Source organism: Canis lupus, chromosome 22 (assembly GCF_011100685.1).
Source record: "Canis lupus familiaris isolate Mischka breed German Shepherd chromosome 22, alternate assembly UU_Cfam_GSD_1.0, whole genome shotgun sequence".
NCBI lineage: Eukaryota > Metazoa > Chordata > Mammalia > Carnivora > Canidae > Canis > Canis lupus.
The window spans coordinates 36,852,204-36,876,977 of record NC_049243.1 but is presented as its reverse complement, the minus strand read 5'-3'; positions in this window follow the sequence as shown (position 1 = coordinate 36,876,977).

The window sequence follows — 24,774 nt, the reverse complement described above, 5'->3', positions numbered from 1 at the left end:
AATGTAAGAGAAACATGATCTTGAGGTAGGAAACCATTTCTATAGCGGGACATATGATATGCTATCATAACGGCAAAGTTTGGCAAACAACTACATCAGACAAGAGTATGTGAGTCCTTCAAAGAATTAAAGGTAGTGTACTGAATGCTAGAAATATTTACAACTCATATCATAAAGAATTTTTCTAGATTGTACAAATAACAGGTAAAATTTTCAAAATGAAAGAAAAAAGGGCAAAATATTAGAAGTGCATTATACCAGTGATAGCAAAATTGTCAAGAAACATAAATGGTGTTTAAATCTATGTCATAAAAATACAAATTGGAGCCAAAATTTGATACTTACATCCTTAATAATGATTTAAATTAGAAACTGACAAAATGACATGGAAAAATGAGAATTCTCATACACTGATGATAGAGGTATAAAATGCTATAACTCACGTTGGAAAGCTGTTCGGCAGGATCTACTAAAACTAAGCATGCTCATCCTTTGCAACCCAGCAATTTTATTCCTAAGGATAGTATAGTATACCAAACAGAATTAATTGAATGCATGCAAAATATGTACATAAACGTGGGTTCATAGCATGTATGTCATCATCCTAATAGCAAACAATGAGAAACACCCGTAACATTATCAGCAATAAAACAGATGAATCACACAATGCAAGTAGTATAAGGCAAAAAAAAAAAAAAAAAAGAATAAACTGTAACCACTTCTAACTGTAAATCACACATTTTAATACATTGAAATCCTCTCAATCACTGTACTTCTACCATCTACATCTCTAGTCCTCAAGTCTAAAATTAGCTGAAGAGAATGGAGGTGGTGTGGGGAAATGGCCCAGGAGAAAATCCTTGGAATTTACTCAAGGATCCATGTATAAAGCATTGGGAAACTGTTCCAGTCCTTCTCTAGTTCCCACATGGTTACATCTTCTTTTCCACTCCATCTCTTGGGTACCAACTGGCCTGTCTCCTGTATTTCCCAAACTCTCTTCTGCTTTTATCCTCACCACCCCCTTCCATCTGCAGCAAGTTGTGGTACCTTCACACTCCACTGGAACACTGAGACTCTTAGGTGATAAAAATATATCCAGCTAGGGGCATTGTCCTTAGCCTTGTTTACCGTGCCATCCACTAGCCCTAACTTTCATAAGTCACTTGTCTAAAATTAAGCATTTTTTTCTCTATAAAATTCAGTTGACAAAATTATGGTATTAGGTGGCAGGATAGTGGTTACCTGTGAAAGGTGGGGGTGGAAAGGATATGAGGGGCTCCTAAAGTGTTATAGTCTATTTCTTAATCTGAATGCCAGTTACATAGATCAGTTCTCTTTCTGAAAATTTGAACTATACACTCATAATATGTTCACTTTTCTGTTTATATGTTATGCTTCAAATAACAAGGTCACTAAAGAAAACATTGTTTTATTGCTGTAAAAATATATATATTGACTAAGTCTTGCAACAAGATATTAACAACTGGAAATATACAAGTGATTGGCAAAGAATAACTAGTCAATCCAATAATACAAATAGCATTTGAGTAGTTACAAAATGCCAAGCACTATGTTAGATATTCACATTATTAAAATAATACTTGTCCTTAAAAATTGTATAATCTAGTGATTTACAAAAATAAGCAGAATTAGTAAATAAATGCCAATATAGAGGTAATGAAGAGGGTAGTGCAGCAGAGAATAATAATGTCTATGAGATATTTATAGCTAGTTTGACGGTATGTCACTAAAATTTTGAGGAATCATTGATTAAGGCAATAACAAATCTGACATTAAGTAGCTAAGTAAACAATGTGGCTTAACTTTGCTAGATCTTAATTTGTTTGAAATTGTGTTCACTACTACTCTAGTTTATCCTGCTTCAATATTTGCATTGATGAAAGGTATCTGGTTCAGCTGTTGCTTCTTTATTTGTTCGTAATTTACAAATGTTTAGACTCAGATTTCCTGTACTGAGCAAAAGTAACATGACACAAAATACTTCACATATATTTCAATTAGACAAAGTCTAACACAAGGAAAATAATGCTGTGTTACTATTCTGCATGGTGGTTGCTTGGGAAAGAAGGGAGTTGGTAGTCATTGAAAGGGTTCAGTAGATGGGCTTCCATTGCACCAGCAATTTTCTATTTATTAGCCTAGGTGGTGGTTACATAGAACTTTATTTTTTATTTTACTTCATCAAGTGATAAACATATACAGTTATTGTATTATGGATATGCAGTTTAATAAATAAGCTTCAAAGTGTTAACTTGAGATCCACACAAAAAGAAAATCACAGAAAAGTTAAGGCAGCGGATTTTTCAAAACTACTTATATTGAAGGGTAGGGAAAAACAAAGTTTTTTTTCATCAGTCACCCTTAAGTGGAAGTTACCTTTATATCATCAGTGTATGATCTTATTCTGTGCTGCAACTTAATTTTAAAGGTAAAAATGACTCCCTAACTATAAACTTTTTTCCAAGAATATAATACATCCCAAGTCCCATCTTAAGAGAGAAAATTTCAGAAGATATTTTATTTTATAAGTGTGACAGAAAATGTCTCTGGATTTACTTTTTCTCCCCCTCACAGAAATTACTAATCCTCTCAGATGACAGCTACTACATAAAATTAAGCAATGTACCCAGGTATATTCTTGTATATTCAATACAAAATTTTCCATTCAGTTAAGTGGAATTCCACTGTCTAGATGTATGAAGCAAAATAAAATATCTTCAGATATCTTGAATTTATAGTACTTTAAGTTATAGATGGTAATGAGAAATGATTGGACTATGGTTATATTTTAAACAGGAAGTTGAGAGGATTTGCTGGTAGTTTTTACATGAGGAAGAAGAGAAAGAAAATACTCTGCCATCTTTGCTTTGAACAACTGGATAAATGAAGCTGTCATATTCCAAAATAAAAAGATTAGGTTGCTGCATATATCCAGTAAGAAATTCTGGATCAAATATTTTAAGTTTGTGAAATCCATTAACATCAAAAAATGGAGTCTCTGAGTTGGTAAGGAAGTCGTCACATTAAGAAATGTACACTTGCGTGTTACCACTTGATGTGAAGTGACTTAGGCAGAGTGAGGAAATAGAGGAGTGTCAGGATGCAGAGTAGGATTAGAATCTGGGCTCAACCTAGCCTACTTGGTGGTGTGGGGCTATTACATTTACATTGTATGATAACAGTGATGCCTGGATCATGGGGCTTTTTTGAAGATTGAATGAGACAAGATGTCTATCAAGATCAGATTACAACTGGAGGTTCAGATTTAAAAGCCTTACAAACACTAATTGGGCTGTTAATGACTTGACAACATACTTTAATATCTCCAAAGTTACCTTCTAACATCTTTCCCCAGCAGAACCACCACCATCACCAAAAAAAAAAAAAAAAAAAAAAAAAAAAAGTAGTGAAGGAGTGAAGGAAAGAAAAAGGAGAGATAATCAATTAAAAAATAATTTTCTAATCATTAATGCTTCTGAAATATCACCTCTAAAAATATATGAAAGTGGGGCAGCTAGCTACAGAGTTCTTGCAGAGCAATACTCTGAGGAAATGGAAAATAGATTCAACACTTGAGTTAGCAGGAAGATGGAGAAATAAAGACATAGGCAATAGAGCACATCATAGTAGGAAGACCACTTTTCCTGCAAGAAGTTTACCACTGGGAACGCATATAACCATATGTTAAAATATTTCTAAATTCTTGTTTAATTGTATAATAGGTGGGAAAATATTGCCCAATACTAATCAAATCATTGCAATCACCATGAACTCTCAGGCATCTAAAGAACAGAATCCTTTACTTTAGAGGTAAGGAAGGTAGGTGAGTGGCAGGTATTTGTTTAGCTTTATATCTAAGCTAAACACTTAGCCAGTGTTGATACCTTTCACTTAGCCAGTGAACCAGATACCTTTCATCAATGCAAATATTGAAGCAGGATAAACTAGAGTAGTAGTGAACACAATTTCAAACAAATTAAGATCTAGCAAAGTTAAGCCACATTGTTTACTTAGCTTCTTAATGTCAGATTTGTTATTGCCTTAATCAATGATTCCTCAAAATTTTAGTGACATACCGTCAAACTAGCTATAAATATCTCATAGACATTATTATTCTCTGCTGCACTACCCTCTTCATTAGCCAGTAATATCCTGAGGGTTTATTAGTTATAGAATTATTTACAAGCATAACAGGTATGCATTTAGTATATTTCTAAATATATTAGTGTTATTTAAAAATAATGTGCATATATATATTGGATGTTATAGAAGTTATTGATAGTTTGAGTTTTAAATTTTGAAAACAACTTTAAAACAGTCATCTATAATAATTTTTCTTACCCTGCCCCTTGTCTTTGTTCTCACTTTTGTACCACCTAAGAATATTATGACACTGTCCACTCATATAAGCAACTGCTATGTTTTATAGTGAAATATTTGTAGAATAGCTACATGCCAGATGGAAGTCACAGGTGAGAGTGCCAAACAATGTATATAAAAAAGCATACTTCTACTTTCAAATTCCAGTGGAGTCTATTAATATTTTTATGAACTCAGAGTTAGAAAAAAATATCAGTGCATGATTTTGAAAACTGGGTTGCTCAGAAAAAAATAAAAATATCAAGAAAGGGAATGTTACATAGCAGAGCAGATTGTAAGGTGCAAAATAAAGGAAACACAAGGGCAGAAGGCTAAAATAAAATTTCAATAGAGATGGAAAATATAGACTCTGTGCTCCTAATGCAGGTTACTAACGAACCAAAAAGTCTGTACATAATAAAGGAAATATGTTGTGAAACTTTGAGCACTATGAAGAATTTAACTACCACTATTTTTTCTTGATCTTTCATTTTCTAGAATCAGGATCTTATAAATGTTTGCCTTTTACTTTTGACATTTCTCATAAGCGGAAGGAAGCTATAGGATACAAGAACTCATATTCTGGAGATAATTGTGACAGCTGCTGATACGAAAGTGTGAAAAGCCATTGGAGACTTTAGCCACGATAGAGATTGAGTGAGGTTGTTCGCAAAATGTGGATGATCTAAGTTGAGAATCTAAGGCTCAGCAACAGAAAAGAATTTATAGCAATAGTTCAAGTGCACAAAGGAAAGGGGAAACTAGCAGATACATGATTAGGGAAGAATGCTGTAGGAAATGGTTGCAATCTGTTAGGAGATCAGATGAGGACTTTAAAAAATATGGGTACTCGATAATGGATGATCCTTGTTATCCAGAGTCAGTCTTTTATTTTCTGGAGAGTCTTAATAGAGAGGGTTGCAGGTACTTGAATTTATATCAGGGGAGAGGCAAACATCTGGTTTGTTTTCTGATATTACCATTCTTTATCACCTTCTCAGAGTATTTTGTCTTATTTGGGAGAAAGTTGTTAAGAAAGCCCCATTGCTTACAAATTAAGTTGCAATGATGCCATTTTCAAATATCAGTAATTAATACCAATCTCTACCATATATACATCTATATTCTCAGAATGAATTTATATATATATAAATATACACACACACACACATATATATATATATATGTATATGTATATACACACACACACAGATATTCTCAGAATGCATGTATACACACACACGCTTTTGGGGATTCCTTCAAATCTTCTGAGTTAGGTTATCAACAAGGAATTGAAAACTTATCACTCTAGCAGATTTGGATATAATATGGATAATAGATACTAAACTACTCACTAAAGCCTTCTGGATTCCACTGTATAGAGTTCCAAGTATCACTGTTTAATAAGTACAACATAGAACTAAAATGTGGAAAGTTGAGGTAAGCAGGGAGTGTAGGACCTTGCCATTCAAAGTGTGATTTGTGAACCAGAAGCATCAACATCACCTGAATTGTTTCTACAGAACCTTGACCCCACCCAAAATCTATAGTCATTATCAGTATGACTCAATCTGTATTTTCCAAAGGACAAAATTCAAATCAATGGATATAAATTATGAAAGACACTGACTTTAAGATATGTAAAGCTTCCCAATATCAGTGTTTAGTAAAATGCCTCTTAGAAGCCAGATACCATGTAAGAAATCCACCAATCTTGAGACCTCCATGTTGTGAGAAAGTCTAAAACAGAAAGAAACAGGCCCTGTGGAAAAACATTGCGGTGCCAGGCTTTTGAGTAAGGACTTTGGATTCTCTACAAAGCCAGTCAAGTAAATGCCTTCTAGTCATGAACCACTAGGCTGAGTCCTGCCTATATTTCTGACGCCAAGAATCATGAGCAAATAAAAATGATTCTTGTTTTGGGCCACTGTGTTTTGGAGTCATTTTACGTAACGATAGGTAATAAAACACATTTCCTTAAAAATTGAGGAAGGAGGAAATGACAACCTCCCAGGGATGTATAAGCAAATCAATTCCAGTTTTCCTCAAATCACATTTCTATGATAAAGTCAATATTTGTTATGAATGCCTATTTGTCTGATCTTGCAAGATACAATCACTCTCCTTAACTCATGAACTTATTTTGAGCAATGTCAAACTATTGCCACTCACAAAACATGTGAATTTCTTTCCTTCTTCCCTGTTCTAACATGTCCCTGATATTTGTGGTCTAACAAGTTCATGCCCATTCTTTAAGAATTCCTGAATATACTTCCACTATAGAATTCTCTGATATCCATTCAACTGATCCTAGTCAAAGGGAGATGACTTTCCTTTCCAAACCATGCAGTTTAATAAAATTGCTTCTTTAAAAAAAAAGGATTTATTTGAGAAGGAGAAGAGAGAGAGAGAAAGAGAGAGAGCAAAAGTGCAAGAGTTGGGGGAAGGAGAAGCAGTCTCCCCATTCAGCAGGGAGCCTGATGCTGGGCTCCATCCCAGGATGTTGAAGTCATGAACTGAGCCAAAGGCAGAGGCTCAACCAAAAGCCACCCAGGCACCCCTATAATAAACTTGCTTTTTGCTCTGGTTCTTAAACAGAATATTTTGAATAAAAGAAGAAACATTTTTGTTTGTATGGAATAAGAGATATAGCCAGAGCATAAATTTATACATGGATTAGTGGCTTCATGCTCCATTTTCTTTTGTTATTTGTATACTCCATAATTGACCAAATCTAATTTGCTTTAACCACCACCTCTAAGATAAATCTAGAGTCTTTCTCCTCAGGAGTTCTATGTTACTTCCCTCTTCCTTTTAAGATATGCAGTATGTGCAAATTGAAACATACTTTTTTAGAAGAGACTGTCTTACTCTAAATTTTATTTTTTACTTAGTTTTTGAAAGCTTGTATTTATTTATTTCAAGAGACAGAAAGAGAGAGAGAGAAAGAGAACACAAGTAGGGGGAGGGGCACAGGCAGAGGGAGAGAGAAAGTCTTAAAGAGGTTCTAGGCAAGCATGGAGCCCCACACCAGGCTTGTTGTCTCTACCCTGAGACCAGGACCTGAGCTGAAATCCAGAGTCGGACACTTACCTGACTAAACCACCCAGGTGCCCCTAAATTTTATTTTAATACAATGGTTTTATGAAAATTTTACATGAGGAAATCGTTTCCAGTGTTTTAACTTAAGTTTATTACCCTATATGTTCCCAGAGATGTAAAAGAGCCATTTAACAGATACTAGATATTAAATGACAAATTGAAGAAAAAAATCCCATTCTAACATCTTCCTTATTCATCTTGAAGACATCCTCCTAGTTACTGAACTTCTAAATCTGAAGTTATCTGAACATTTAAATAGGGTGTGCAACATGATTTAATATACATTATGAAATCAAGTTAACACATCCATCACCTTACAGCTACTTTTTGTTGTTGTTCCTATGGTATCACAAAGACTTCAAATAACCAAAGCAATCTTGAGAAACAAAGCTGGAGGCTTCACACTTTGTTTCACTGTATTACACAGCTGTAGTAATCAAAACAGTATAGTACTGGCATAAAAACAAAAACATAGACCAATGGAACAGAATAGAGAATTCAGAAATAAACTCACATATACACAGTTGGCCAACCTTTGAAAAAGGAACCAAGAACATACAATAGACAAGGGATAGTCTCTTTAAAACCTGGTGCTGGGAAGACTGTGTATCTATAAGCAAATCAACAAAATTGGACCCTTATATTGGAAACAAAAATTACCTGGAAATGTTTTAAAAAACATCAGACCTGAAACCTTATTATAACTGCCTAGTCTTAAGCAGTTTTGACAACCAGTTGAATGTTTTTATGTGATTATCACTGAAGTCATTCTTCACCTTTATGCTCCTACTGTCATTCATATTTCAGTATCTAGATCATAGTTAGTTTACTTTATTGAATGTGTAGATGAGTTAATAAACCTCACATGTTACTTTTTAAAACCTTTTCCTAACTTGTGCCACTCCCTAAATGTATGCATATTCATAAGTTACTTTTACAGCCATCAAAGTTGTAAGTTAGGCATATGTATAAATCAGTTGGAGGAAACCCACAAGACATGCTCTTAGTACTAAAGAGGCATTGGTCTTGATTTAGTCTATAGTGACCTGTTATTTATATATTTATATATGTTATATTATGTTCATTTTAATGCTTTTTGGAAATAGAATGTACCTGAACATAAACTGCTTCTGTTTAATTAATTTTGTGTTTTTAATGTAAATTTATTGAAAATGGATAATTGACATGATTAGGGATACTGCACATAATATAATTGATTCTTTTTTTTTTTAAAAGGGCTTTTTATCTCTGTACCTTCTCAATTTTGCTGCTACCTAAAATAGTTGTAACAAGTAAAGTCTATTAAAAGTTATATATAAATGGTAGTTTAAACAAATGCTTAATATTGTGTTCTATATGTTAATTATGATAGGTATTATAGAGTAAAATATTAATGCAGACTAACTGCTCTAGCAAATAACATAGATGTGCAAAATGTCTCAAAGTTTATTTCTTGCTCACATAAAAGCATTTGGTAAGTAAACATAGTGTTTTGTCTTATATGCAGCCATTCAGAGATCTAGTTTGATAAGGCTCTGGCATTTTAATGAGACCCCCCCATGATTCCATGGACCTATGGTTTCTTTGGATTGGAAAATACTCAGTAAATGAGTGATATGGGTTACCTTACAAATCTAGCACAATTGGCCAAAGTCTATCTTGGATAGTAGCTATCTATGTGTATGCTCTTCACTGTTTAATCATCTTCCAGGGTCCAATGGCTGTACTCAGATAGTTAGCATCAACCTTTTTCTTCTTGACTGAAACTGAACCACTGTGTCATATAAAACTTAATTACATTTCTAATTATTTCCCTCAGCATTGTGTCTGAGGGAATTATATATATATAATTGGATTATATATATATATATATACATTTGGATTATATATATATATATATACATAGTTTGGATTATATATATATATATACATAGTTTATGTATACGTTTACTCAAACTTGGATTACTTTGCTAGAAATTTAAAACAAGGTAAAATGTACTTTTTTGTGATATCTAAAAATAAAAAGTATTACGCAGCATTTTATCAGTTATCTTCTCTATAACACTATGAAGCAAACTACATAAAGCTTGGGAATGAAGCATTTTAATTAATAATTGGGTAATTTATGTAATTTAAATTTCAAGTCCCATTGATGACAACATTGTAACTTTTAAGCACCCCATTTCTTACTCTAAATCATAGAAGTTGTAGATTAAAAAAGAAAATAATAATGAAAAAGTCCTATCTCACAAATGAGACCTCTCAGTATCAAAACCAAAGTGAAAATAGAGAGCAGAGCAAAGAGCAGGGCTGAAACCACAGCCTATTGTACTCTTGATCTGGAAGCAGGTGGGAGTTGCCAGAAGTTCTGTTCCTGCAAGACAACCATGGGGGAAAAAAAAAAAAAAGACCTTCATTGAAAACTTGAAAATGACTAGAGTCAGGCTCATAGATGGAAACTAGAGGTCAAGTGTGTAGGTCATATCTCTCTCCAGCTTCAAAAAGAGGGCTTCATAAAGCTGATGCTGACCTTTGTCCAAAACTAGAGCTTTTATGAAACTATAGTCCAGGCAGATGGGAAGAGAAATTCACAAACCCTTGACCAGAGAGTGAGCCAGGCCACCTGCTGTTCTAAAGAATAGATTCGCTACATCCCCAAAATAAGCACATAGCATCAGCCCATATCAAGATTAAAGACCTATTTTTTGGACAGGAGGCCACAAAGGAAGAACCAACTGAAAAAAAAAAATGCTGGATGGGATAAACGTATACAGAGAGACAGAGAGTAATGAAAAAATGATCAAAACACAATTTCACACAAAGAAATTCAACAGTGGTTAGTATATAAAGATACCTAATTTTAAATCAGATGGACCAAAATATATATACTTCCACATAAATTTCAAATATTAGTCTGAAATATACTTGAGTATTTTTGATTTCTGCAAAAAGAGATTACAGAGATAGAAATTAATATCTGCAAAAAAGATAGAAACACATGCAAAAAAAATCAGTTGACTATCAATAAGAACAATTAAGATGTTCCAAATGAGAATGACATGATGTTGGAAAATTAAGATGCAAGACAGAAGAGGTATTTGTTAAGAAAGTCAAAGTCAAATTAAAATCTACTAATGCAGATGAAGAGGTATCTTTAAATGTTTAATAGAAATTTCTAAAAAAAAGACAACCAAAACTTGGTATTTTAGGTCCTCAAAGATACATTTTAAGTGCTAAACAAGGAAAATTAATTCTCATCTTGATACATGTGAGTGAAAGGTTCAAGGATAAAAAGGAATGTTAAAAATAGTGCAAGCAAAACACAGAATATATACAGAGGATGACGGTTATCCTGAAAGATCTTTCTTTAATCAAATCCAAATGGCAAAATAGAATAAAAATAAACATAAAAGTGAAGAAGGAAAAATAATTGTCAGTCTAGAATTCTAAATTGAGGTAAATTATTCATTATTAAAGGAAATAAAGAATCTTTGTGATGACACAGATATTTACTGAAAAAAAAACTAAATGATATAATTTCACAAGAAAAAATACATACAAAGGAAGGAATGAGATACAAAAAATGCTAAACTCAGATATTGACAGGAAATCTTGGTGAATTTAACCAGTGAATGTAAAAGAAAAAAATTAAATATGAGTAAGTGTTGTATTCTAGAAAAGGTGAAATTAATGTTTAGAAAATCCCAACAAAGAAGATAAGAGGAATGGGAGAAAGGTGTTGTGGAGTGAATAAAGATGCCAAGGAGTTTGTCTTATTCCAAGAGACAGAAATCAATATGTTGAAGAAAGTCAGAGCTTGTTAGAAGTAGTTACAATTCAGTAGTGATATTAAATATTTATGTATATCCAAAAAAAATTAAAAATCACATGTCTTCCAAATGCATAGAAAAAACTAGGATGGCATATAGAAAACTTTAGAATGCAATAAAAGTTTTCAATGAAAAAGATAAAATTAGGTTAAAGGATGTTAAATATAAATATATTTTAAGGTATATGTTCAGAATGATTAAATATGATTAATAAACAACTAGAAGTAAACTAATATATACATTATATATAGATTATAATATACAAACTATAAACTATTATACTTATTTACATCTTTTAATACAGTTAAATAGATATTGAAAAAGCATGTATGCCAAATGGCAAGCAAAAGAGAGTAGAATTTTCCAAATGAAAATTATAAAAAATATAAGTAAAATATTAAAAGATAATAAAATGGATAATAATGATAAAAGAAGCACTCCACAGGAAGATTTTAAAAATCATGAAGTTTTATATACACAAAGCAAGGCCCAAAAATGCATAACAGAAAACTCAAGTATAAAGCCACAATCATAATGGACATCTTAATATGCTTCCATAAATATGTAAACTGTTGAGGCAGATATAAAAAATATATAATTCCAATCAAATAGACGTATATAGAAGAGCTATTCAATACATGTTTAAAATGATCATGGAGGAGAAACCAAACTCACTTGTTAAAATACATGCAAAAAATGCACAAAAATATAGGCAATCTGCTTTCAATTCTAAGGAGGATAAACAATGGCTATAAATTAATTGCAATTTCTCACACTCAAAGTGGAATCTTATTAATCTCTCTTGAAAATGGCTTAGTTTTTAAAAAAAAGAAAATGGCTTAGTTTTAATGAGTTGGTTGACTAAAGAGTATCATCAAGTGATCTGAGGTAGTTATTAGCCTAGTCTCTAAAAACACTAACAGTTTCTACTATTGCTCTTTTTGGTCCTTGAACTGCCATATAAGAAGTCCAACTATCCTGAAGTTACCCTGCTCTGATGAAGGACAAGACACAGAGGACTAAGGATATGTGCCTCAATGGAATGCCAACTTTGTAATTATCTCTACCAGAGGCCAGAATGTGATTGTGATAGACTTCAACTTACAGACCAAGGTGTTTGTTGACATGTCTTAGAGTAGAAGAATTAGTAAGTAGGATATTCCACAAATTCTTAACATGCAAAATTTTAAAATACAGTAAAATATATTTTTTAAAGATTTTATTTATTTATTCATGAGAGGCACACAGAGAGAGAGAAAGAGAGGCAGAGACACAGGCAGAGGGAGAAGCAGGCGCCATGCAGGGAGCCCAACGTCAGACTCGATTTGGGTCTCCAGGATCGCGCCCTGGGCCAAAGGCAGGCACTAAACCGCTGGGCCACTGGGGCTGCCCCAAAATACAGTAAAAAAAATATTTTTTTGTTTAATTTTGTGGGCTTTTTTGTTATGGAACAATAGATATTGAGAACAAGCAATGTTTTTAAAAGCACATATCAGGTGCCTGAGTGGCTCAGTCAGTTAAGCACCAGACTCTCAGTTTTGGTTCAGGTCATGATTTCAGGGCCAGGTCATGATCTCAACGTCATGAGATCAAGCCTCCTGTGGGGTTCCACCCAGTATGGAGTCTGCTTGATGTTCTCTCTCCCTCTCCATCTGCCCCTCCTGATCATTCTCTCTCTCTCAAATAAATAAACCTTTAAAGAAAGAAATAAAAGGGCAGCCCGGGTGGCTCAGTGGTTTAGTGCCGTCTTCAGCTCAGGGCCTGATCCTGGAGAGGCAGGATCGAGTCCCACGTCACACTCCCTGCACGGAGCCTGCTTCTCCCTCTGCCTGTGTCTCTGCCTCTCTCTCTCTCTCTCTCTCTCTCTCTCTCTCTGTGTGTGTGTGTCTCATGAATAAATAAATAAAATCTTGAAAAAAAAAATAAATGAAAAATAGAAAGCATATATCAAACTATATATAGTGTAAATATACACATATATTTTACAAATTTAAGAATCAGTATTGGAAAAATTGACTAATGGAGCCTGCTGTATTAAGATATTAAAACAAGACAAATTCTTGCCTCAACAGATACCAAAAAATCAGTAAAATGACCCATTAATGTATAATAACTTTGAATAAATTGATCTGTTCAATTTATAAGTAGAAGAAATTCCTTTCTAATCTAAAATGTTAGCAAAATGGATTTAATGCAGCCTTTTTTTAGAAAAAGGATTTTGGCTATCAATGTCAGTATTCTGCATAGTTCAAGCTTTTTCAGTTTAGTTGTCCAGGGACAACCATTCATAGAGTTTGTTAAATATCATGAAATGGATGGATGGATGGATGGATGGAAGGATGGAGAGAAAGATAGATGAAATGCACTTCAGAGTTTTGCTACTAATTTAACTAAATATGTTAAATTTTCTAATCATTTTAAGATAAACAGATGGCTTCTATTCAAGGAAAGCAAAACAGTAATTATACACATCTGTACAATACCAATAAAGTCTAATATATCCAAAAGCTATTGGCTGCCATTTCACAACAGTCTCTGAGAATAACGTTTGTATACACATTTAGTCATTTTTCATAAAAGCTATAATGACATCCAAATGATTTTTATCATGCAAAACGAGATGTGCCTTTGATTCATTCCTTGTGTTAAAAAAAAAGCTATTGACTGTTTTTCAATAGAATATCAAGCTTGTTAATGTTAATGTCTCTTTGCCATTTTTCTTCCTTTGTGTGACACTGATACTTGTTTCTGTTTGTAAAGAAAGCTCATGTTTACACAGTTATTTGAAGAAACTTGTATATTCCTATCATCAGGGGTATGATAAATATTACACCTCCAAAAATCATGCTAAAAATATTGATTACCAGCAATGCTGGATACAGTTCTTTGAATTCTAAACGTTTCTTCATAATTTTCATGCACAGGCAAAAATGCCATCACCTAAAGTAGGGTGTTGCAGTTCCACGTGAAGGAACAGCAGCTTAGCCATCTGGAGAGATACTTTAAAGGTTTTTATTGTCCAATTGGTTTCTCTAGTTCTGTATGGCAGCCTGTAGACACCCACATTTTCTGTCTAGAAGTGCAAATGAATGCTTTTATTTCTGGCAGCTCATGTAAGATGCTGCACTCTAGATAGCCAGACTGAAATGCTTCTGGCAACCAAAATAATTTCATTAGCCCAGTTAGAATGACATGCATAAAATTCAAATTATACCCTGTAAAATCAATTCTCATTACTAATCTTAATGGGTCCAATATGTGTTTTGCATATACAAAATGGTAAAGAGTTTAGCTTAATTTCAGGTTCAAATAAGAATACACATTTCTGAATGTTTGTGGATGCTGTGAAGTTTACTGTAACAAAAAAATTCTAATTTAGTAATTTTAAAGGGAATTACGAGGAACAACTGTTAGGAGTACTGCCAAAAATTTTATTCAATTTAGTTATTTCTGTTTTTCAAATTCCCTTTCTCACTTCAATTAAATCTATATTGATCACTGCAAGTTAATTGGCATATATTCAAGTAAAATTCCATTATCTAAATAGGAAAACTAAAACTTTACCTGTGTCAACAAAATTAAGTTGGTAAAAAATGGTTTTATTATTGATAAAGGTATTAACCACTTAGGCTAATGTAATTCAACAAGTATTTATTACTATCTATCTTACAGAGCACTTTCAAATCACTTGTAAGAATATTGGTAGGAGGTATAGGTAAGAAAACAGATAATATATTTTCTAACAAGCTTACAGTTCCTTTAAAAGTTTTAGATATAGACATATATCATCTAAAAAATAATAGAAAGCTCAAAAAGAGCTAATAAGAATTCAGAAAATAGGGATTTGGGAATGGATAGATGTCAATTTCTTGGAGTAAAAGGGACCATACCCAGATAATGAAAGATAGGTAGAATATGAATGAGATTTGGGTTAGGAGTTACATGAGTCAGTGATGAGCTTTGAGTATGGCTAGTGACACATAGCAAATAGTAATAAATTTGACATTTTATAAATGGTAAATAGTTAAAATGCTCAAATAAGATGAGGAATGATTGAAACGATAGGCATTGAGACTCTCCTGATACTTAAGGAAAGGGAAATTTGGATGGAACAAAATTACTAAAAGGTGTAACTGTTCAGCAAAATGTGACATCTGAAGGATGCAACAGGATCTATATATTACTTATATAGATATGCATTTATAATAATAAAGCTAGATTGCTGGACTAGTGTTTAGAATGTTAAACTTACAAAGATCACATGAATTTTGTGGCATAGCAGCATAATAGAGTAATTACATATCACTCATTCCTCATTCAACAGACATTCCTTTAAAGACAGTGAATAGTCACCAAAAAAATGAACTAAAATGGGGGGAAGGATAGAATCTGTTTTGATGTTATAAATTACATTAAAACTTATATAGTAATTGAGAGCACCAATTGAGGCAAATTGGCTCAGGGCAGAAGATTTCATCCAAACTACACATGACAATTGTTAGTAAAGCAGATATACATGGGCATAGGACTAATTTCTTGGAATTAGAATATGCTTATTGTAGAATGTAAGAACATCCTTATGGGTTATTTTTCAAATTCAAAATCCTAACCATGACCCTTTAATTCCTACATGAAATAGCTAAAAGTCAAAATCAGAAAATATTATAAATTGGTACAAATGATTTCTAGTTTAAAATCTTCAAGAACATTCTTCACATGTGGAGTATATAATCTCACCTTTATCATCAACATGGCTCATTAGGTTACCCTGTGAAGACAGTAGAGTATCAAGTAAAGAATACTGGATACAGAATTAATCGCTATTCACGTAATGCTGACAGGTGGAAATCCAATAATCAAAAACCTACAAACTTACAGTGTAGCACATTTAATTCTGGAAAAATTCTAATTATGAGAAAATATTCCTTTAGAGTCATGGCATATCTGATTATATATCATTATTGCTATTTGGTCCATGTTGCAGCATACAGATTGAATCTCTCTAGTTCCAGTTTACAAAGAGTGCATAATGATACTATGTGTATGTTTGCGTTTTCTTTTTTAAAGAGAATACTTCTTTCATAGAGATGCATACTGAAATATATGTGGATTTCCTTCATATACTTAAGCACAGTAGGACTAGGTGAGGGTAGAGAAAACAAAATTAGCAATAAGATAATTGTTGCAACTGGATAACAGGTAAACAGACATTTGTAATAAAGTTCTGCCTATTTTTATATATGTTTACGTTTTTTTCTTATAATAAAAAATTAAGAGGCACACGGGTGGCTCAGTCAGTTAAATGGCAGACTCTTGATTTTGGCTCAGGTCATGATCTTAGAGTCATGGTCTCATGGGATCCAGCCCTGCATTGGGCCTTAAGCTCAACACCAAGCTTGTCCTTTACCACCACCCTGCCCTGTGCTCTCTTTCTCTCTTTCTCAAATAAATAAAACGTTTTAAAAAATTAAACAAGGAGACAGAAAAGACATGACTACTTCCCAGTCCAGCTCCATGTTTTCCCTAAGCTAAAATACCATATGAAATTACAAATTTCCTACATATAAAATATCTTTGGAACATAGAAATATTATTGTAAGAATGTTATAAGCAGCTTTCCTGCTTTATCAAATATAATCATTCACACTAGGGGAAAATATCCTTAAATACTTTCTAAACGTCTAAAAAAAAAAAAATAAATGAAGGAAATCTTGTGCAGACTCAAATAAAATGGAAATCACTGTGATAAGTGTGAACAAATCCTGAGCTGCCCTAAGGACATTCCCTAATTGTAAAACTGAAAGTCATGGATTTTTATGTCCTGTGGGGGGTATCAGAAAAGGAATTAAGCCTTATCAAAAGGGAACTAGGAACCAGGTACCCAGATTTTCACATAAAGCCAGAGCCTTGTAGAACTTCTGTCACCTGTGAAACTATAAGCTAGAGGAGAGAAAAAAATCAGCTCTACACAAAGCCAATCTGTTAAATTATTGTTTTACATTCTAAATAGAATAAAAGAATTCTATCTTGTAATTGGTAAATGTAAGTAGGTTCTCAAACTACAAATTCGGCCTACGTGCCTGGGCAAGATACCTTAATATAAATATAAATTTAAAGTAATCCTTGACTGATACAACTTAAGAGTGCTATCTAAAACAAATACAAATTCTGCCTAGAATAATTGGCCTTAAATCCAGCACCTCAAAATTCCAAAAAATTAAATTAAATTCTAGTGGGCTGCAGAGAAATTAGTGAAAAATTGATTTTAAAATATTCATATATAAAATGTAAAAAATATATAAAAATAAGATCCAGAGATAAAAGACTATTAACAGGATCAAACAAGATTTATAAAATTACCATGGTGTTTCTGCAAATTGTTATGTATGAGGGAGAGAAATAAAAAAGGGAAAGAAAAGTTCAACAGATGGAGTTAATACAACCTAAAGAGAGCTAAAGAGAAAACTAGTCAACAGAAAAGACCAACGCGAAAAATTCAACTAGGAATTCAATAAACAGAAAGAAGGAAAATATTTAAGAAGAATAAAGAAGTATAGAGTACCAAATGACAATATTTGTCATGGGTCTAATTTGATTGCCAGAGAATAGATGAAAATAGAGAAGTATGGTCAGTGAGAAACTTTCTAAGAACTTTCCACAACTGATAAATCATTAATCCTCACATTAAGAAAGCATACAAAAACCTAGGAAGAATATATAAAAAGAAATCTTCAACAAAGTGCATCTTAAAACTGCACAAAATGAATTAAAAATAAACATCTTAAAAGCAGGGAAATCATTATATACAAATGAACAGTAGTTATTGTAACATGAGACTTTGGAATATCAATAGAAAATGCTAAAATAAAATCTTCCAAGTGTTCAGAGAAAATAGCTATAAGCTTAAAACTCTACACCTAGGTTAAAAATCATTTAGGTATGAGAGTGAGACAAAGGTGTTTTCAGAAATAATGAATTAACTAAAATCATATATCATCAATAGAGTAAGAATTTAAAAAAACTGGTTTTAGAAAAAAAGACATAAAATACAAAATGGCTGGAAGTCATAAGACTCCCAAGGTCCCATTCATGTTGTCCCAAATGGCAGGATTTCCTTTCTCATAGCTGAACAATATTTCATTGTGTGTGTGTATGTATGTACAAATGTGTGTGTATGTGTGTGTATATATATATATATAATAGATTATAGAATATATATATACTATCTTCTTTTCACCACTGAGTATGATGTTAACTCTGGGTTTATCATGTGATCTTTATTATTTTGAAGTGTGTTCCCTCTGTATTCATTCATTCAGAGATTTTATTATGGCTGGATGTTGACTTTGTCAATTACTTTTTTTTTTTTTTGCTATTGATAGATCATATTTTTATATTTTACTTTGTTAATGTAGTGTATCACATTGGTTGATTTGAGGATATTGAACCACTTTTTGATCCCTAGAATAAATCCCACTTCATAATAGTGTATGATTCTTTAAATGTATTTTTTAATTCAGTTTGCTAATATTTTTTGAGGATTTTTGCATCTATGTTCATCAGGAATATTGGCCTGTAATTAATTTTCTTTTTGTACGTTTTTTTTGGTCTGGTTTTGGTAGCAGGATTAAGGTAATGCTGGCCTCATTAAATGAGAGGTGATTGTTTACTAATTCCATCTCATTACTAGTAATTTGAACATATTTGCTATTTCTTCATGATTAACTCTTGGTAGGTTGTATCTTTCTAGAAATTTATCCCTTTCTTCTTGTCTAATTTGTAGGCATATAATAGTTCATAGGCATCTCATGTTCCTTCGTATTTCTATGATACAATTATAATGTCTCCTTTCCTTTATGATTTCGAATTTCTTTTTTTTTCTTGTTAAAGATTTGTTGGTTTTTTATCATATTTTCAAACAATGAGCTCTTAGTTTTGTTGATCTTTTCCATTGTCTTTCTAGTCATTATTTCATTATTTCCATTCTAGTTTTTGTCATTTCCTTCCCCTACTAACTTTTGGCTTTGTTTGTCATTCTTTTTCTAGTTCCTTGAAGTATAAAGTTAAACTGTTAAATAAATAAATAAATAAATAAATAAATAAATAAACAAACAAACAAATAAATAAATGAACAAAACAAACTTAAACTATTTGAGCTCTTGCTAGTTTCTTAATGCAAGTGTTTATCACTCTAAACTTTTCTATTAAAACTGCCATGCTGCATACTGTAAGTTCTGGTATGTCTAGTTTTTTCTTATTGATTTCATGTCTGGATGACTTATTCATTATTGGAAGTGGGGTCTTGAAGTCTCCTATTATTATTGTGTTACTGTCTATTTCTCCTTTTAGGCCTGTAAATATTTGCTTTATATATTTAGATATTCCTATGTTAGGTGCATCTAAATGTTTTAAACAATTTTTTAAAATATAGAAGTATTTTTAAAGTGTTTTTTAACCTAGATGTCTATACCCTCATGGCAAAATATTCATGGCAATGTAAAGGGCGCTGTGATATAAGAGTAGAAGTTAAGAAATAACATAAAATTATTAAAATAACTTTTTAAATTCTTATTATATTATCATTATTATAAAATGATAATTTCAAACGTATATGCACCATTTAGCATAGTTTTAAATAATGCATACAGATTAGTTTCCAGAAACAAAAGCACAAACATAAGGAACTTGATTTATAATATATGGGACACTATAGAAAAATATTATTTGAAATATTAATTCATCAAATATTTCACTAAGAGCATCATAAAATGGCATGAAATAATATATTTGTAGCACACTTAATAAAAATTTTTAATAAAAATATATCAAGAACTTTAAATCAGTGAAAATTGAAAAAATTGAAATATAAATGAAAAATTTAAATGTAATATCTGAGAAGCTAATATGTATTTGAAAAATGCTCATCATCATCAATCTTCAGGGAAATAAAGAAGAAAAATGACAGGAAATCAAAAATCACTCATCAAAAGGTTGAAATTAAAAGATTGATGGTGCCAACTATCAGTGAAGATGGAGAATAATGAGAATTCCCATATATTACTGATAGGAATATAATTTGGTAAAATCACTTTCAGAAGCTGATTGTCACTATTTATTAAATTTTAACTTTTTAATAACCAATGCCCCAGTAACTACCTAAAAAGAAACTGAACAGAAATGTATTTATATGTGCACAAAAGGACACTTAAAATGTTTATAGCAGCATTATAATATATACAAGGCAAAAGCTGTTATCCTCGACAAAAGAATAGATAAATGCACTGTGATATATTAATCTGTTTTACTGTTGGAATAATATGCAGAATTAAAATAAATTATTGGTATACCTTACATGGATGAGTCACACAAACAATGTTATATTGCAACAGAAGACAACATATAACCTATGCTTTTACTTAAACAAATAAAAATAATCTCTGAGAATGGAAGTAAGGATAGTGGTTACTTTCTAAAACGACTGAGTGGGTTTCTGTGGTAATGGTATATTCTATTCCTTTCTATGGTTATGATTAACAACTTTTTCATATTTAATTAAGTATACACATATGAAGTATATACTTTGTTTTACTCTAATGAAAATTAAAATATATACAAAGCAAAAACTGATGGTTAACACAAGTGGAAATTCTAATAGTCACAATCTTATTAGGAATTTTAAAAATATATTTCTGAGTAATTTAGAGATCAAGCAGATACAAAACCAGTGAATACATAAAGGATTTGAAAAATCAAATGAAAAGAACTTGGTTTGGAAGGCATGTAGAGTACTTCCATTTCCACTATGGAGGTTGAAATGAAAAGAATTAACTACTTACTAGGCATGTCTCAATAAATTTTAAAGAATCAGACTGTTTTTTCTCACAGTGCAAATAAATAGGCCATAATGGTGACAACAAAAATACAAACAAATATATTTAGAAATATAAAAACTTACTTTTAAATAGCTTGTGAGTAAAAAAGAAATGATAAATGATTTCTTAAATATTTAGGAAAGATTATAATGCAATATACACAGTAGTTTAAGAGCTATTCATCAAAATCACTAGGCATAAGAGGTTTTACAGTATTACCAAACATAAAATATGTGGTCAACATTGCAGTAGGAAAGAGATTAAAATCATCAGGATATCTTTACTAACATTTGAGAAAGGATAAAATTAATCAGCTAACTATTAAAGAGTAAGGGTTTTTTTTTTTTTTGTCTGTGTTGATTCTACATAATAGATGCAAAATGGGGGAGAAGAGTACTTTTAAAAATGCAGATACTAATTGTAGTATAATGCAAAGAAAATAGAAAGTTAAAACATAAAAAGTTGGACCTTTGGAGGAAAAAACTAATTGAATAGACAAACCATCAGCAATACTGATCAAGAAATTGAGATATGGTGTGCCTGGGTGGCTCAGTCAGTTGAACGGCTGCCTTCAGCTTGGGTCATGATCGCAGGGTCCTGGGATGGAGCCCTGCATTGGGCTCCTGGCTCAGTAGGCAGTCTGCTTCTTCCTTTCCCTTTACTCCTCCCCCTGCTTGTGCTCTTGCTCTCTCTTTCCCTCAAATAAATAAAATCTTTAAAAAACAAAAAGGAATATTGAGACAAATTAATATAAGTAACAACAATACTAAGATAGGAGCCTAAATATTACATAACACAAATATTAAAATATAATCAATGAAATGATACATTTGAAAATTAAGAAAAATCAAACATCTTTTAGAAAAATGTAAGTAGTTAATAATAGTATAAAAATAGAAACCCTAAATTGTCTTGTGATTCATAGAAATTTAATCTTTAGTTTAAAATCCATCTATCAAATTCACTGAGAACAGATGTTATTAGTTTATCAGACATTCAAAAAACTGGTAACAATGATTAAAATTTTTTAAATTGGGGCACCTGGGTGGCTCAGTGGTTGAGCATCTGCCTTTGACTCAGATTGTGATCCTGGGGTCCTGAGATTGAGTCCTGTATCAGGCTAAGGGCAGGGAGCCTGCTTCTCCCTCTATCTATATTTCTGCCTCTCTGTGTCTCTCATGAATAACTTTTTTAATTTAAATTATTTCAGAAAATAGAACAAAAAGAAGTAGTTTACAATGCATTTTTGAAACTAGAATATATTTTTTATTACTTAAATCAGAAAATGAGTACAAGATAAATTTTACCATATAAGTTATATGCTTAGATAAGAAGTCCTAAAAATAAGCAAACTGAATACACAACTATATAAAATAACTATGCTTTATAAATATGTTGTGAGTTTTTCAGTAATGGAAGAAAGTTGATTAATATAATGATAAAACCTGCATATGTGATTTTTCAAAACAACAGTGTAAGGGAGAAAATCTATATGATCATGTCAATATAATATTTCTATATAAATTAATACCATTATTTTTTAAAAGGCTGATTAGCAAAACACAATATATAGATAATGCAGTTATCTAATATTATCTATGCAGTTATCTAATAAAGAATATGCATAATCCTTGTGGGTTTTTACACTATGCATGAATTAAAAATGTATGCACACACTTATTTTAATATTTAATGATGACATTTCAAGTATACTTTAGAAAACCAGAAATGAAACCCAGCATTCTATATTATTTTCTGTTCAACATTCTACTGAAAGTTGTAGCCATTATTATAATCCAAACTAGATAGTTACTATTTTAATATACTATTTTATAATATAAAATAATCTATGTAGAAAAAATAAAAAGTTTAGCAAGGTTTTTGGATGCATGATGATGGATTAAAAAATCAATCTTTGTCATAAACTAGCAAAAGTTAGAAAATACATAAGTAGTTGTTATTTATCACACAAAATAGGGTACTTAGCAATAAAGCCAACAATAGATAAGCATACAATTTATGAATAAATGTAATGATATTAAATAAGATTAAAGAATGCCCAAATAAAGGAGAGATACATTTATGAATAGAAAAACTCAATATAGTAAGCATCTCCATTGTATTCAAATATACAAATTGTGAGGAGATTTTTTTCAGAGAACTAGATGAGCTACTTATAAAATTCATAGTTTCAAATGACCAAGATTAGATATTTATAGAAAAGCATAGCAAAGCATAAACTTTGCAATGTAAGATGTCACAAATTATTATATTATATAGTTATTTTATAAAGTTATAGTAAGCAAAACAGTGTGGCATTGGCAAAAGGACAAACAAACCAAAGGAATAAAATAGGGAGTCTAGGAGCAGACTCTATCATATATTGAAACTTGGCATATAATACACTTGAAAATAATGGCAACTGCTGGCTATCATTTTAGAAATAAGTAAAATTTAATCTCTGGCATCAGATTTCTCACTGTTGGGGAGAGAATTTAGATAAACAAGAGAGACATTCTAGAATGATCCCTGTGGTACTGGGTTGGAGAAATAAATCTGAAATGTCTAACTAAATGCATTTACAGACAGATAGCTAAAGAAATAAACATACAAATGCATATTCATGGGATTGTATACAAACATATTACTAATTCTGCTGAGAGGATCTAGAAGCAATGCAGTGGAAATGAGCACAACATTATTAAGCTTTTTATTTCTAAATACCATTTCTAGTAAAAAAAAAAAAACTTGGAAAACAGCTGAATCTAGTACTGGAATAAGAAAGGTACACAATGGCACCTTGGAGTATCTTGTAAAACCAGACATTAGAGAAGTGTTCATGGGACATAAGGAACCAACTTGTAAAAGCCAGAGAAGAAGTAATGATGCCAGAGACACAAGAACCAACTTGGAAAAGCTATCAGTGGGCAAAGCTGGAAGAACTTGCATACACTAAAAAAATAACATAGTGTTAGATCATTACCCAAAGTAGAAAATAAATATGCATGTCTATAATGATATAAATAAATAATTGAGCTAATAAATGAAGAGAAAGGTAATAATTCCAAATATTATGTATATGTACTCCCTTGTGTATGAGGTGAAGTTTAATTTCCAATCACTCATCTTCCTTGAGGATAGACTAGATTAATGACTTCCATATGAATAGCTAAAGGAAAAGAAATATTAATAACTCTGCAATGGAGGAATTTGGCAAATGCTACTAAATCAAATTACTATAGTTAACACCCGTATAATGTGATATCATATATACCTGATATCTTGTGGTGAGAAGTGTACTTCATGTCTTTGTGAAAGTCCATAACTCAGTCTAATCATGAGAAAAACAGACAAACCAATATTGAGGAACATTCTACATATACCTAATCAGTTCTCCTCAAAACTGTTTAAGTCAGAAGCTAAAAAGAAAGACAGAAACTTTCACAGACCAGAGGAGACTGGGGAGATACAATGAAATATAAAGGTGGTACTCTGGATTGGATCTTGATGCAGAAAGAGGGTATGGATGGAAAAACTGGTGAAATCCAAATCATAGAAAAACTAGTGAATTCCAAATAATGTATGAT